This window comes from Microtus pennsylvanicus, chromosome 22 (genome assembly GCF_037038515.1).
Source record: "Microtus pennsylvanicus isolate mMicPen1 chromosome 22, mMicPen1.hap1, whole genome shotgun sequence".
NCBI lineage: Eukaryota > Metazoa > Chordata > Mammalia > Rodentia > Cricetidae > Microtus > Microtus pennsylvanicus.
The window spans coordinates 2,585,820-2,599,250 of record NC_134600.1 but is presented as its reverse complement, the minus strand read 5'-3'; the positions used below and the strand labels follow the sequence as shown (position 1 = coordinate 2,599,250).

The 13,431-nt window shown below is 44.7% G+C and overlaps 1 protein-coding gene across 8 annotated transcripts in view; it reads right to left on the bottom strand.

Annotated features, from left to right (window-relative positions):
- The window catches only part of Satb2 (SATB homeobox 2), a 176,212-nt gene that overhangs the window by 131,716 nt on the left and 31,065 nt on the right, over positions 1-13,431 (bottom strand). The gene's annotated exons all lie outside the window — the stretch shown is intronic.

Here is a 13,431-nt window from a genome sequence, read left to right as displayed (position 1 = left end):
CGTGTTTACGATACCATAAAGTAAAGGTGCTTCAGAACTGATGTGCAGTGCTCAATTTATTAGAAACCTTTATTTTCAAACCTCATTGACTGGGATGGCCACATCATCTCATACCATAAAGCAGTCGCTTCCAGCCAACTCTCAAAGATAAATAAGAAGAAAGTAAGGTAATAAGGCATTGAATATGATGCACATGAAGGAAGTGATGTTTCCCGTGTGTCTGATCCTGTCGTACTCCAAGTGGGTACAAAAGGGTTCAAGATCTACCACACGGGTCTCTCCCTTTCCTCTCTGACACCCAGATCCGCTCTCTACTCTAACCTGTACATTCATCACCAACCAGGTGGCTCACAAAAGGGAGGAGTAGCAGCCAGTGCCTCCCCTGCGGACTGTACTGACCACAGCCCACATCAACGGCTCCACAAAGAAGATGGCTCTCTCATTTATCCACAATCGCTAGTGTAGCCCTAGCCTCAATAACAGCCGGACCCCTTTGAAAACTCAGGATACACAAAGGCCTGTGTCAGTGTGGGGACAGGGGTCCCCTGAAAAGGGCTTCAACTTAGAAGATCTGAATTTTGCATTGTTTTCTTCCTCCACCAGAGAGCTAGAAGACACGCAATGGCTTCAGTCTAATGGGAAGAATTAAGATTCTTGCTCACTCTTCCTATGAATAAATTCTCCTCCAGAAGAGGTCAACACATACCTTCCAGGATACTATCCAGAGCGTTGAGAGATAATGTCCTATCTGGCACCCCCAAGCCCTTCCCTTGGAAATGGTCTCTTCCCTTCACAGAACAGAACACCTTACTTCAGAGGAGGAAACTTACGCCAAAGGTCGATCAGAAAGATGTCTCTGCATGCTGTGACTTCAGAAGTTCAACCTGGGCTTTGCTTGCCAGTGTGTTTTAGAGAAAATAATTGAGCGTGGCGATAAATCACCTCGAGATGCCCATGCCGAGGCTGCGCCGCCTGGAAACGGCTCGCGTCGTATGGCAACGTGCTCGGCTGCTCCCTCTGCGCGAGCAGCACTCGTAATGAAAACACAGCCATATATCTTGATTTGTCAGCGAACAAATCAGTTTTATCTGTTCATTTTGTGCTTTAGTGTCATAGGTATTTTAGAAAACATAATTTATAATTCTTCATGCAATTATATATGAAATTAAATCATCTTCCTTCTCCAGAAGCGTCAAAATATTTCAGATTAAGTAGAACGCGCTCGCAATGTCTTTGAAATTCTCTCCCTTTCTCCCTTCCTCCCATTCTACACCCTGAAGGAAAAAAAAATGAAGAAAGGAAAGAGAAGAGAAATATTTAGCATTTTAATGAGTGACTCTAGTTATATGTAAGGCTTGATATCAGTCTTTATGCTTTTGGGGGATGGAGAGGTTGAAAGTGGGTTCTTACAACATAGCCCAGGACAGCCTCACAAATGCAGCTATCCTCCGGCCTCAGCTTCCTGTGTGCAGGGATCATGAGCATGCACCATCATGCCCAAATATTATTAATAGTAATTCACTGTTACAACAATGCCTTAATTATATCGAGAGGCAGGAAGACTGGGTTTAAACGTTTGGACACTGGCTGCGGTGTGGTACGTCTCCGCAGTGGACCCTGGGGCCTGTCGTTTAATCTCCCTCTGTCTCAGTTGTCTCAGCTAGGAGATGGGAATAATTACACGCACAAGATTCGTATGCATCGAATAGACGCACAGCAAGCTCTGCTTGCTGGCTAACACCTCACTGGCAACAGCGCCCTCACCACTCACTGTCAAAGCATGAAACAGGCACGAGAGCCCACGGAGCCTGTGTTCTCAGGGCCACTCAGAAGGCATCCAACAGCACAGAAGAGGAAAGCACACTTTTAGGGGCGTGGTTCAGAGGAAAGCTGGTTATGTTAACAAAATTCCAGACAGTACAGGGGAGTCTCCCTTGAGGAGCCCAAGCTCACACTTGGGGAAGTCTTTCTTTGTATGACTCTGAGAAGCCCATGGTCTTGGGTGTGTCTGTCTTTCCTTCTGAGTGTCTGTCTTCGTCTTACCCCTTATGTTTAAGCCTATAATAAAACATCTTTATTAAACTCAACTCCGCAGTCAAAGCACCTTGTCTAAGATGAGATGACCCAGCCCCAACGATTCCTCACACCGATCACAGCTGGCCCACTCCTTTTCCTTGACTTGGCTAGAGGACGATCTGCCAAGAGTTCAGCAAGCTCGTGGTACGTCACCAGTCACCAGTCACCTCGGAAATGTCCTCCAAAAGCCAAAAAGGAGTTTTTATTTTATTTTTTTAATCTCAATTGCATTTATTTATTTTTTTAAACTGAATTAATTTAAATTACAAGTAGGTAGATTTAAATATCTCCCAGAGTTAGAAGGGACCAAGAAGCAAACGATACCCTAATCACTGTTACAGAGAAATCTCCAGCCATATAATCTGGATAAAACAACCGTCTGACACCTAAAACGCTGACTAGCCCTTGCTAGGTCTATTCAGGAACCTCAGCGACACCTCCCTGTCCAGGAGTCACCAGCGTACTCCTAGAGAAAGGGCTCCCTCTCCTCCTGCGAGGGCAGCTCCCATGTGAGCTGGTGACTCCAGAAGCAGAGGACATCAACTGGGGGGCCTGGGGTGTCGCCTGTGCTTACAGGGAAGGGCTCTGCCAATGCCAAGATTGAATACACAAAAAGCTATAACCAGGCCCACATCCAATCTGCTAAGACTATAGAGAAGCCAGACCCATGTTAGAACTCCAAAATGCTGAAGAGAGCCCAAGCAAGATGTTTAATCTCATCCAGTAGGACCTGAGGTCTGGGAGAAATGGCCTCAATTGGACTCCAGCAAGTGAGGGAGCGCTCCTGACTTGCCTGACAAATTCCCTACCTCTGACCTCCGACCTCCGGCTGTCTTTAGTCACTCTGAACACAAGAAAAACACTCCCTCTGAGTGTCCCCGTGACACTTTCAGCAAAGCTCCGTCCTGGTGCGCACAGCAAAACCAGAAGCGAACAGACAATCTGTCATCAGCTATTAATCCCCGGGCCAAGGGACATCTTCACCCAGGGCTGTCATTGTGGAGCTCGTAAGCCCTCAGTCACTGGCCCACACAGCGATGTCTATGTGCTTCTCAGGGAGGAAAGAAGCCCAGCACGCGGGCCACAGCAAGAAGGCTACAGAAACAAAATATGAAACCAATTAACTGGAGTTTCTTGAATGGCACGAAGTTTTTAAACCCTTCTTCCATGTTACCAAAAAAAAAAAAAAAAGAAAGAAAAAGAAAAGAAAGGTAAGGAGAAAAAAATGAAAAGGAAAGAAGCCCTCCAACACAAATTTAACTCTTTATTTTACCACAAGGCAGGGGTGGGAAGAAAGCAGCCCCAGATGGGGGCCTGGTTTAATAACTGGCCTTCCACCTGTGACAGTTCCAATGCAAAGAAGTGAATTTCCAAGAAACAAGAATCTTTTCACTAGATGATGGAATAAATCTGATGATTCAATCCAGGATGGCCACAGCTCAGCACTTACTGCTTCTGATGTTAAAGATTGCTCCTGTTTAACGAACATCAGAAGGGAAGACAAAAGGAACGAGGGTTTCCCGTTTACTGTGACGATCAGAGCGTCATGTCTGTGTGACATTGGGAACAATAACACAGAAAATGGAATAGGAGCGTGGGGATATCATAAAGCTGACACGTGAAATGCTGTATATGTGTAGAAAAAGGACCACGGAGAAGTAGCATCGTGTCTTCCCTATTGTTTGCCATGGGAGATATTTTGGTGTCTTTCTACTTTTTAATTGCTCATTTTTCTATAGTTAATGGACATCAGTTTATTATTAGAAAAAGGGATTGTTAAGGCCTAATGCTTTTATATGGTGCTGAGATATATATAAAAAGAGAAACAAATAAAACAGGCTTTTATAAAAAACCGTCCAGCCTGGAACCCCGGCTTGGGAGGCTGAGGCAGCAAGTAGCAAGTTTGAGGCCTGCCTGGCAACAGAGAGGTCCTATCTCAAAAACAAAACATAAACAAACAAACACACGAAGACTAAACTGACAATCTGTAAATACAGGAAAAGCAGGCAGTGGTTGGCACACATTCTCTGGGGCCAGTGCTTCTGGGGTCGAGCGATTCACCCCTCTGATTCTCAAGCATCAGCTGCAATGCAGGCGGTACAATACAAACTACCGCGTTGCTCTAGGGACTGGATAAGTTAAGGCATGGCTGACAGAGCCATAGGAGCTGGTACAGAAGAAGCACTTGATAAATGCCAATTATCAGACATAGACCACTGAGTGTACAGCTCAGCAGATAAGGATGAAGAAGATCCGGGTTCTAGTCCCCAGCACTTCAGTCAAAAGATGGGCATAACTCTGTGTGCTGGTGACCCCAGCACTACTGGAGAGCAGGGTAGGGAGGAAAGACAGGAAGATTGCTGGGGCTTGCAGTGACCAGTCTAGTGCTGGGTTCAATGAGAGACTGAAATACATGCAATTACATGACACACACATGCCTTGTTATTCAAAGTTTCATTTCTCTCATAAGAACTAAACCATAGCCCAACAGCAACTCACTCTAACAACGCAATATTTGGCTGATTTCCAACATGAATTACTGCACACGGCTAACAGATTTTGTTTGGAAGAAAGAGAACTTTAATCTTTCTGTTGTTCATATTGTTTCATTTTTAACCCTTACAACCAACCTAAAACCTTCGGTTTTGTACTGGTTAAGCATTTGTCCCCAGAAGCCCAAGCCTTCGCACCAGATGGGGCACCTAAGGGGCTCCTCCAACCTTCTACTACGCAGTGAACTGAATATTTTCCCAACGTGGAACACAGGGCAGGGACGTTGTATATCTGACGGAACAAGCCCTTGTGTGTAACTGATAATAAGAATTAGTTAAGTGATAGCAGGAAGAGATAGCATGCTGGAGAACCAGAGACTCGAGGCATGCCCTTCCAACTCTCCACTCACTTGAAATGGTGCTCAAAAAGCTGAAGGTCTAAAAACATGTCTCTTCCCATGCAGGTTATGTGAAACCAGCCCCCTTGAAGTGAAGTCTCTCCACCCCCTTACAAAATACCCTCTCGAGACACAGAAAATCTGCATTGCTATTCATCGTCTCGGCTCTGGAACATGCAATCCTCCAAACCGGAAGCCGGTCAACCTGGTCATGCCTTGAGCAGGAATGGACTTCCCACTTAACTGAGCTCCCTCGCTGGTGGGTGTTTTCCATGGGAGACTACCAGGATGGAACCAACAAGGGCACAAAGGTCGGGAATGTGCTATAAGCGATCCACAGCCCACTCTCTGATTCACAAAACCAACATAAGGAATATGTCAGAAGCAGCTCTCTGCCAAGCTGGAGCTGGAAGCTGGGAGCCCCGGGGGACCTTGGCACTGTCTGATTTGCATATAGGCCACTGCAGCTTTTCTGTAAGAAGCCTACAGACCACCAGTTCTGTGTTGACTGATATCTCATCAGACCAAGCAGGGGAAAGCCTGCGTGCTCCCTCATGTTGACACCAACACTTTCGCCAATTACAGTTTCTTGGGGAAGAAATGTCACATGTCCTAAAACCCCAACGTCAGACCCACTAGAATTCAAAAACACACTGCAGTGCCCAGTTTCAGATGCCCCTGCCATCCCCTATGCTCTCTCTGGCACCAGGTGAAACTCAACCAAGGTGCCCATGTGTGACCAAGCGGCCAGCTCAACACTCACTCTTCACCCCTGCCCTACAAAGCCACTGGTGAGCTTTTCCTCTGTCAGCCTTAAGAGCTGCCCAAAGCAGGGGACAGGTCACAGCCTTCTGATGCTACATGGATGAGTGAGCAATGGCAGAGCCAAGGTCCCGTAAGACTACAGAAATGTCCAGAAATGTCGGACGAAGTCTAGATGTAAGACATGGAACGAGAGGCCTTATAATGGTGGAGCCTCACCGTTTCAGAGAATTAACCGGAATTGTGGGCTTTAAACATGACAATCATTCCCCCAAAAGCGAAGAAGAGATATGGAAGAAGGTTTCTACTTAATATTTTAAGATCACAAAATCCGACATGAATATCAAAATACATTTTACTTAGGTGCAAATGATGGTGTAAAAACAAAGATTGGGACCAACGTGGATGGGCAACTTTGAAGGATTTGCCTGGATGAAGGCATCATGGGAGAATATCTGTAAGTATATTAATAAGTGATGAACTCCTTGATGGAACCTGTGCTGCATCTTAAGGCACAAACAGACCAAGAATGCAGCCAACAACTAACCTCGTATTTAAAATCACAGTTGCGAAGTCAAATACAGAATAAAGCATATTGGAGTTCCCATCAGCACTTGCAACCCCTTCCAGTAGCACTCACAGCCAGATACACGCATGAGACACCGGAAAGTGTGCAATAAGAAGTGCATAATACACGAAATTACAGAGGAAGAACAGACGGAGCCAGTCAGTCACTTAGCTTATTAATAAAAGCTTCTGTCTTGGAGGGTCAACCTGCTCCACCTGGATCACCTGACTCATTCCACACAAGCCCCAAAGTACAGAAGTCAGCCGCTCGGCCCCTCGTGGTCATGGATCTCCCTGCTATGCAGCCAAGTTAGCCTTAGACTACAACCCTGCATGAGCTTCCTCAGTGCCAGGAGATCGCAAGCACTGGGCTACCGCACATGGCTGGATATTTTAAAAATATGTATCCAGTGAGAAATGGCGAGATCAGAGAGAATTTGAGATCACCTTGCATTTTCTGCCCTCAGGTGCTTGTTATAGGGACAGGGTCTTATGTGTTCCAGGCTGGCCTTGATCTCTATGTAGTAGCTGGATGACCCTGGATTTCTAGAATCTTCCGGCCGGGATCACAAGTGTGTGACACCACTCCCACTTGTAACTGTGCATGTGTTGAGTTTCAGGCGTGCTGAGCAAACAGTCAACCAAATGAGCCGCATCCCCAGCCCCCCCCCATGGTTTTCCCTAAGCATGATCCGCCAAGATGCTGGCTAGGGAGTCTCGTCCTATCTGATTTCACATGCAGACCATGTTTTTATCAGTTGACTTTCACATGAGCTATGATGACATATTTACATATTCAAAATGGCGTATACTATGACACAATGAACAGGGATGGAAAGGCGATAAACATTTATATTAGATATTTCATCTTAACTATACATTGGGCAAGGACATAGATAATAGTACTTTCCTCTCAGGTTTTGTCATGTGAACACAGAGCTGCCCACGTGTGTGAGAACTCGATGGGACGCGGCAGAGGAGGCCGACATTGACAGAAGGACCTGTTAAAAACATGCGCCACCCCAGCCCATGGTCTACACTTTAGCCCGCCTGCATCCCAAGAGGCTGAGGAAGGGTGAAGGCAATTTGGGGGACATTTTCCTGCTATTTTAGGGACAGCTTTTTTTTTTTAAGAAGCTCATTTATTAAAAGTTTGCTCCAAGGCTTAAAACTTTTACATCTAGGCCATTTTCAGTATGTCCTTATAGCGGAGGGGGCAGTCAGAATGTCCCAAGCCTGAGAGCTTAATTAAAGAGGCAAAAGTGGAAGAGCAAATAAATAAATAAATAAATAAAGCCAAGAAAGAAGCCAGGGGAAAGAGGATAGAAGAGAGAGCGCTCTAAACTCTTCAACAAGGAAAATGTCAAACCTCAAGGCATGGAGACCTTTCAGCTCCAAGCCACATGTCTTTTAACATTCTTCCTCAAAGGACGTGTGAATTTCCAAACCCTTCTCTGAAGTTTGGACTCAGCTCACTAACTGTTCCCATGAAGAAATTTTAGGGTGAGGGCTTCCATAAAAGTTAGAGAAAAAAAAACTCAGAAAAACAAAAAACAGAACAAAACAAAACAAAAAAGCCCACTCTGAATCGAGACACCAAATAAAATTTCTAGGATGTCTTTCATGTAAGTGGATAGAAAAGCCCATGTAATTAATAAAAAGGACTGGGTTAAAATATCAACCATATATCATTTATAGATGTGCATGGCTCCTTACTTGAATAACTCAGCACAGGCTGATGAACAGAGAATCTAAGAACATTCCAGTTCAAACCGTAACATAACAGCTAAATCATGAATGAAAACCAACTTCATGGCACACTAGAGAAAAAAAAATCCTTTGTGGATAAGATTTAATAAAATACAAAACTCAAAAGACAGTCTGGAGGCCAGTGAGGTGGCGCAGGGGGTGAAAGCACCTTCGACCAAGTCAGGTGACCTGAGTTCGAGTCCCAGAACCCACAAGGTGAAAGGTTAGAATCATAATGGGAAGCTGACCTCTGACTTTCATCCCTTCACTCTGGCACAGGCTCCCGTAAACATCATAGGGGTAAAAACTGAAATTAAATAAAACAAAACCTGTTCTCAGAAATTTAGCAAATGCATTGGATTGTGGGTCTCGCTCTGTACTTTGTATTGTAGCTGCTTGTGAGGGAATGGGTGGGTTTCAGATCTACACACTGAAGAAAGCAAGCTAGCACTCCGGGGATACACACGTTTCTCTAGTTAGTGTGTCTATCCTTTCTACTGACTGCTCGGAACTGAGTGTCAGCCACAGGCCAGCGTACTCTGAAGAAACGGGGGCCTGAGACAGGAAGAACTCGCCACGTGAAGAGCCGAAGTTCAAGAGAAAGATCCTGAAAACAACGTTAAGAACTAGCAAGGGAATGGTTTTCTCTTGGGAAGCAACAGTTCCCTAAGACACTTAATGCCTGTGTCCCACCTTGCCAACTACTTCCAGCAACAGACAACAAGGAATTCTTGCACATATTCTAGGAGTTCACTAACCACCAAATAACCACCAATATAGAGATAAATTAAAATAATATATTAATGAAATACATACATTTAATTTTAAAATAAGTAAATTAGAACCAAACTAATAAATAAATCATATATATGTTTATGCCCTATCAATCTTACAACGGCATATATCTGAGCTCAGAAGGTCAAAATCAACTAAAGAGTTCTACACACTTAATTTTTTTATGTATAATTAAACCACAAAATGTAAGCTCATTGAAAAGAGCATTTTTCTTCTCATCTCTTGACTTCCAAAAGCTGAAACAGCACTACCTCAGGTTAACCTCCTTACAGGCCTCAGAGAGAAGCCCATCACTGGGTGTGGTGACCCAAGCCTTTAACCCTAGCTCTGACAGGCAGGCCTCTGAGTTCAAGGTTAGCCAGCCTACTCTACAGAATTAGTTCCAGGACAGCCAGGCAATGGAGACCAAACCCTGTCTCAAAAAACAAACAAACAAACAAAAACCTAAAATAATAAATAAGTATGCAAACAAATAAATAAATATGAAATGAGGATTTAATTAGCAGGTAGGTCAGAATTGCTAAGAAACAAGCTTTATTTTCGCATCAAGCTTCGGCCTGACCTTAAGGAATTCTTTATTTGACTTTATTTGAAAAAGTCGTGCCCTTTATTTAGTTTTTGAAGGCTGTGAGGTGTGGTGGTAAACACTTGTAACCCCAGCACTCAGGAAGCTGGGACAGACAGGCTACTTAGGGTTCAAGGATAGCCTGGACTACAGAGTGTGACCTGGTCTAAAAAAAAAAATATATCAAAAACAATTCTGGTGTCTGGATGCTTGTTCATGTTTAATAAAGTCCGTCTCCATTGCTTTGCAAAGGTATCTCTACATGTTTTTCAAGAAAACGAAAACTACCCATGATTTAGTATGGTCAAATAGATAATCATCATGTATCTGGGAAGCACACGGTCTAAAAGGGGCCTCTGGCAAGGAGTGAAGAGAAGATATTGGGGGAACTAGCCCCCAGCCCAACTCTGAAACTGCAAAGGGTTAGCTTCCTCCTAGAGCACCTCTGGGGCGAGGCACTCCAACCCTGCAGGAAGTTCCTCAGCTATGGGCCTGGGCCCCAGAGAAAGCAACTCCCCACTCTTCCCTTGCCTCGATGTCCCTGTCTGTAAAGTGGGAAGCACTCAGGAGCTACCTTCAGCGAGCTGCTATGCTGATCAAATGCACCAGGACAGGCAAATCTCTGAGAACAGAGTCTGAGGGAGCTCACTGCTCCAAGCATTGTCTTGCCGAGAAATGGCTTTGCCCCATTCCCAGAGGCCCAGACAGCGTGCAGGGTCTTTTCTAATCTTCCCATGGAAAGACAACAGAGGCGACACTCACTGTTGGACTTGTGTGTCCACACACACACACACACACACACACACACACACACACACACACACACGACAGGAGCAAAGGCACAACTTAATAAGACACAGGACCGTCAAAGCAACAACTTCACACTTATTCAGAGAATTGGAGGAGGACGTAGAGGTTTATACTGACTTCTGTTCTCATTAGAAGGAAAAGGAATCCTACCTCATCCTACACCAAACCCAGCACCAGGCAGACAATGTGCTGTGTTTGTCTTTCCTCTCTGGCCATAGGTGAAACTGGAAAACTGAGGCCACCTGGCCCCATACTTCAGTCACACAACACTCACTAAATACATTTCTCTATGCCATTAAAAATTTTTTCAAGTGACTTCCCAAATGCAATTATTGCAACATAAATGAGAAATAACGATTAATTGGCGCACCCTTTCTTAAACCTACAGTTTTCAAGACAAAAATAACCTACCAAGGAAGACTTTGGCTTCCTTATCACTTAGCTTGTTTGTTTTTAAATATAATCTACCAGCCAAAAATAAAATTTGGAAGTTGGAGAGGTAGCTCAGCACTTAGGAGCATTTGTTCCTCTAACATGGGACTGGGGTTCAGAGCCCAGAACCCACATGGTGGTTTGATAAACCACTCATGACCCCAATTGCAAGGGATCTGATGCCTCTTCTGACCTCTACAAATACCAAGCATGCACATGGTGCATTCACAGGGTGCATGTACATCCATGCAGGCAAAACACTCACATGCATAAGATAAATTGTTAATTAAATTAATGTTGAAGCTCACTGAGGGAAGAGTGTTACAGATAAAATGACCATTTGCAAATTAAGCCAGTTACACACATGGTGACATCATCTGGCCGTAGCAGGTGTCTCCTCCCAAAGCTGGCCAAGTCTGAGAGTTACCTGAAGAGCCCATGGAGGGCGTGGGAGCTGCTTGGGTGTTACAGAAAGCCTCACAGGACAAAGTTGAAAGGTTGGAAAGGGAAAAATAAGAACGGTGAGGTTAAGACGGGGAAAGGGGATTCTGATGAACCCCATACAGCAGCAGCTTCCTAGAGCCCTCTCTTCCGGTAACCTAAGGCCTGTGATTCGGAGTGATGGGCTCACAGTCTAGCAGACAGTGCAGGCGTCTACTTGTGGTGTATGTACCATCGCAGGTTCAGATGACTGAGAGTCACACAGTTAGTGGTGTGTGTGCTGGTAAATGAGAAGTATAAGTCAGCTAGATACATAGTTCCTGTGATTTATGATAGTGTCTGCTGCCTTTGTCTCCGGTGCCAATATCCAGCATTTAAATAAATATTTTGTGAACATGGGGAGGGGAGTCCTTGGACTTCTAGTTCAGCAGAATTACTGTTTTCCTTTAGAAGCAGATAAATGAAAATCTTCGCAGCTCACCTGGGGGGATGCTCTCTCAGTGAAAGAAATTGACAATCTCATGCTTACAGAAGCATGGGGACACCCCTGATTGGAACTGGCTGAGCACACCCCTGATGACTGGGACTTGGGCATCATTGCAAAACCACACCGCAGACATATTTAGTCTTTCACAGGCATCTAAACTCCTCCTCCAGGTCAATCACCGAGAAGCTTCTCTGGTCATGTCAAAATGAAAAATCATGTCTCAAGAGCATCAATTTTTCAAAAAGGTATAAGCAACCCAATATCCTCGTGGCCTAAGTCTCCCTCATACCACAGGCACAGGGGGATAGAACCCAGGGTCCCGGGACAGAACCTACCTTGGGAGAACTATAAAAACATGGAAAAACTAGAACAAAACCAAAGAAACAAAGCAAAAACGACACATATAAACCTTCTGCCTAAGTCACAGACATCACGTCCTCCGCTGGACCGACCGAGCTGTTTGTCTGACTCATGAATAACCAGTCACCTAATAAGTAGGTCATTTAATAAGTAGGCAGCAAGCCACATGCTCCCCATCACCTGAATGACAACCAAGACCTAATGCATCCATTCAGAGGAACGAAGGGTCCTGTTTTTCCATTTGTCCCAAACAGATATTTTAATCATCTAAATGACAAGAAAGATCTAAATATATTGCAAGATTTCCCACTTTTCCATAATAGAGGTATTTAACCTTCTAGTCGCCAGAACGACAAGGAGGAACTAATAACATCTTTTCAAAATATGAGCAATTGTGTGTTTTTCCATCTATTCAGGTCACCAGCTTAAGAAAAAATAAACCCACTCTGATTTTTTTAAGTCTGTGGGGTGTATAATAATAAACCTTTCCCTCCAACATAAAGTATTGATCTAGACAGCATTTTTGATGGTGGATTCAACATAAAAAAAAAACACAACAAGTAGTGTTTTCTTTAACCTTAGTTTTCAAACACTTTAGCAAGCAAATAATTCTTTTTGGCTCGCCCCCTTGTTCAGTGCTCTGCGGCAGACAATAGTCACGGCTTGCACAGCTCACCTAGGTGAGCAAAACCCAGCCCACATCGCTGGAAGTCAGTGGGGCTCCCTGGGGTACCTCTCCTGAGAGTCCTTTCCCTCGGCATGTGCCAAGAATCAAATCTTGGCCACTTAGTGCTCCGTGTTCCACATGTGAGCTCCCGATGCACCAAGCAGCTACGCTAACTGAGACAGATAGCCCTGTCAGACAGGAAGCTGGCATGCCAGGATGCAAGCGGTGGGATACCATGACCTTTACACTCAAAGAAAAATACCCCCCACAGTGGCACGAAAGTTTACGGGCCACAGGGAGAAGGTTTTTATTTCATTCGGGCACATCCCGCGAAATAAAAAGCAGTGGTGGCCAAATCCTGAACCCCACACACAAGAAAGGAAGTTTTCCAGGAAAGAAGACGGGCGCCCTGCATCACGCTGCTCTAAGGGCAGGGGACTCCACAGTTGCTGCCAGCCCTGTGCCAAGCCTGGCTAAGTCCAGGATATGCCCAGGGCATGGGGAGGATATTCTTGACTGCCCTGAGAGATTTAAACTGTAATTTAAACAAAGTCTACTTAAAAAAAACAAACACTAATGTGCCTATAGAATGAGCTTGCAAGTCTGGGTCCTGTGTTCCCAACTTCTGCATCTTTAACTCCATAAACACTTGATCCCCCCCCCCCCCAGCCCCCTTATCAGAACCATTGAAGTCAATTGATCTCTCTTAAGAAGTGAAGTCAGACTCAAGATACAGCAAGTATTCTTGGGACCTACAGGAAGGTTAAGTAAACATGGTAAGATAGGAAATTAGCATAGAAAGTGAGACCAGGGTGTTATAAATGTCTCAC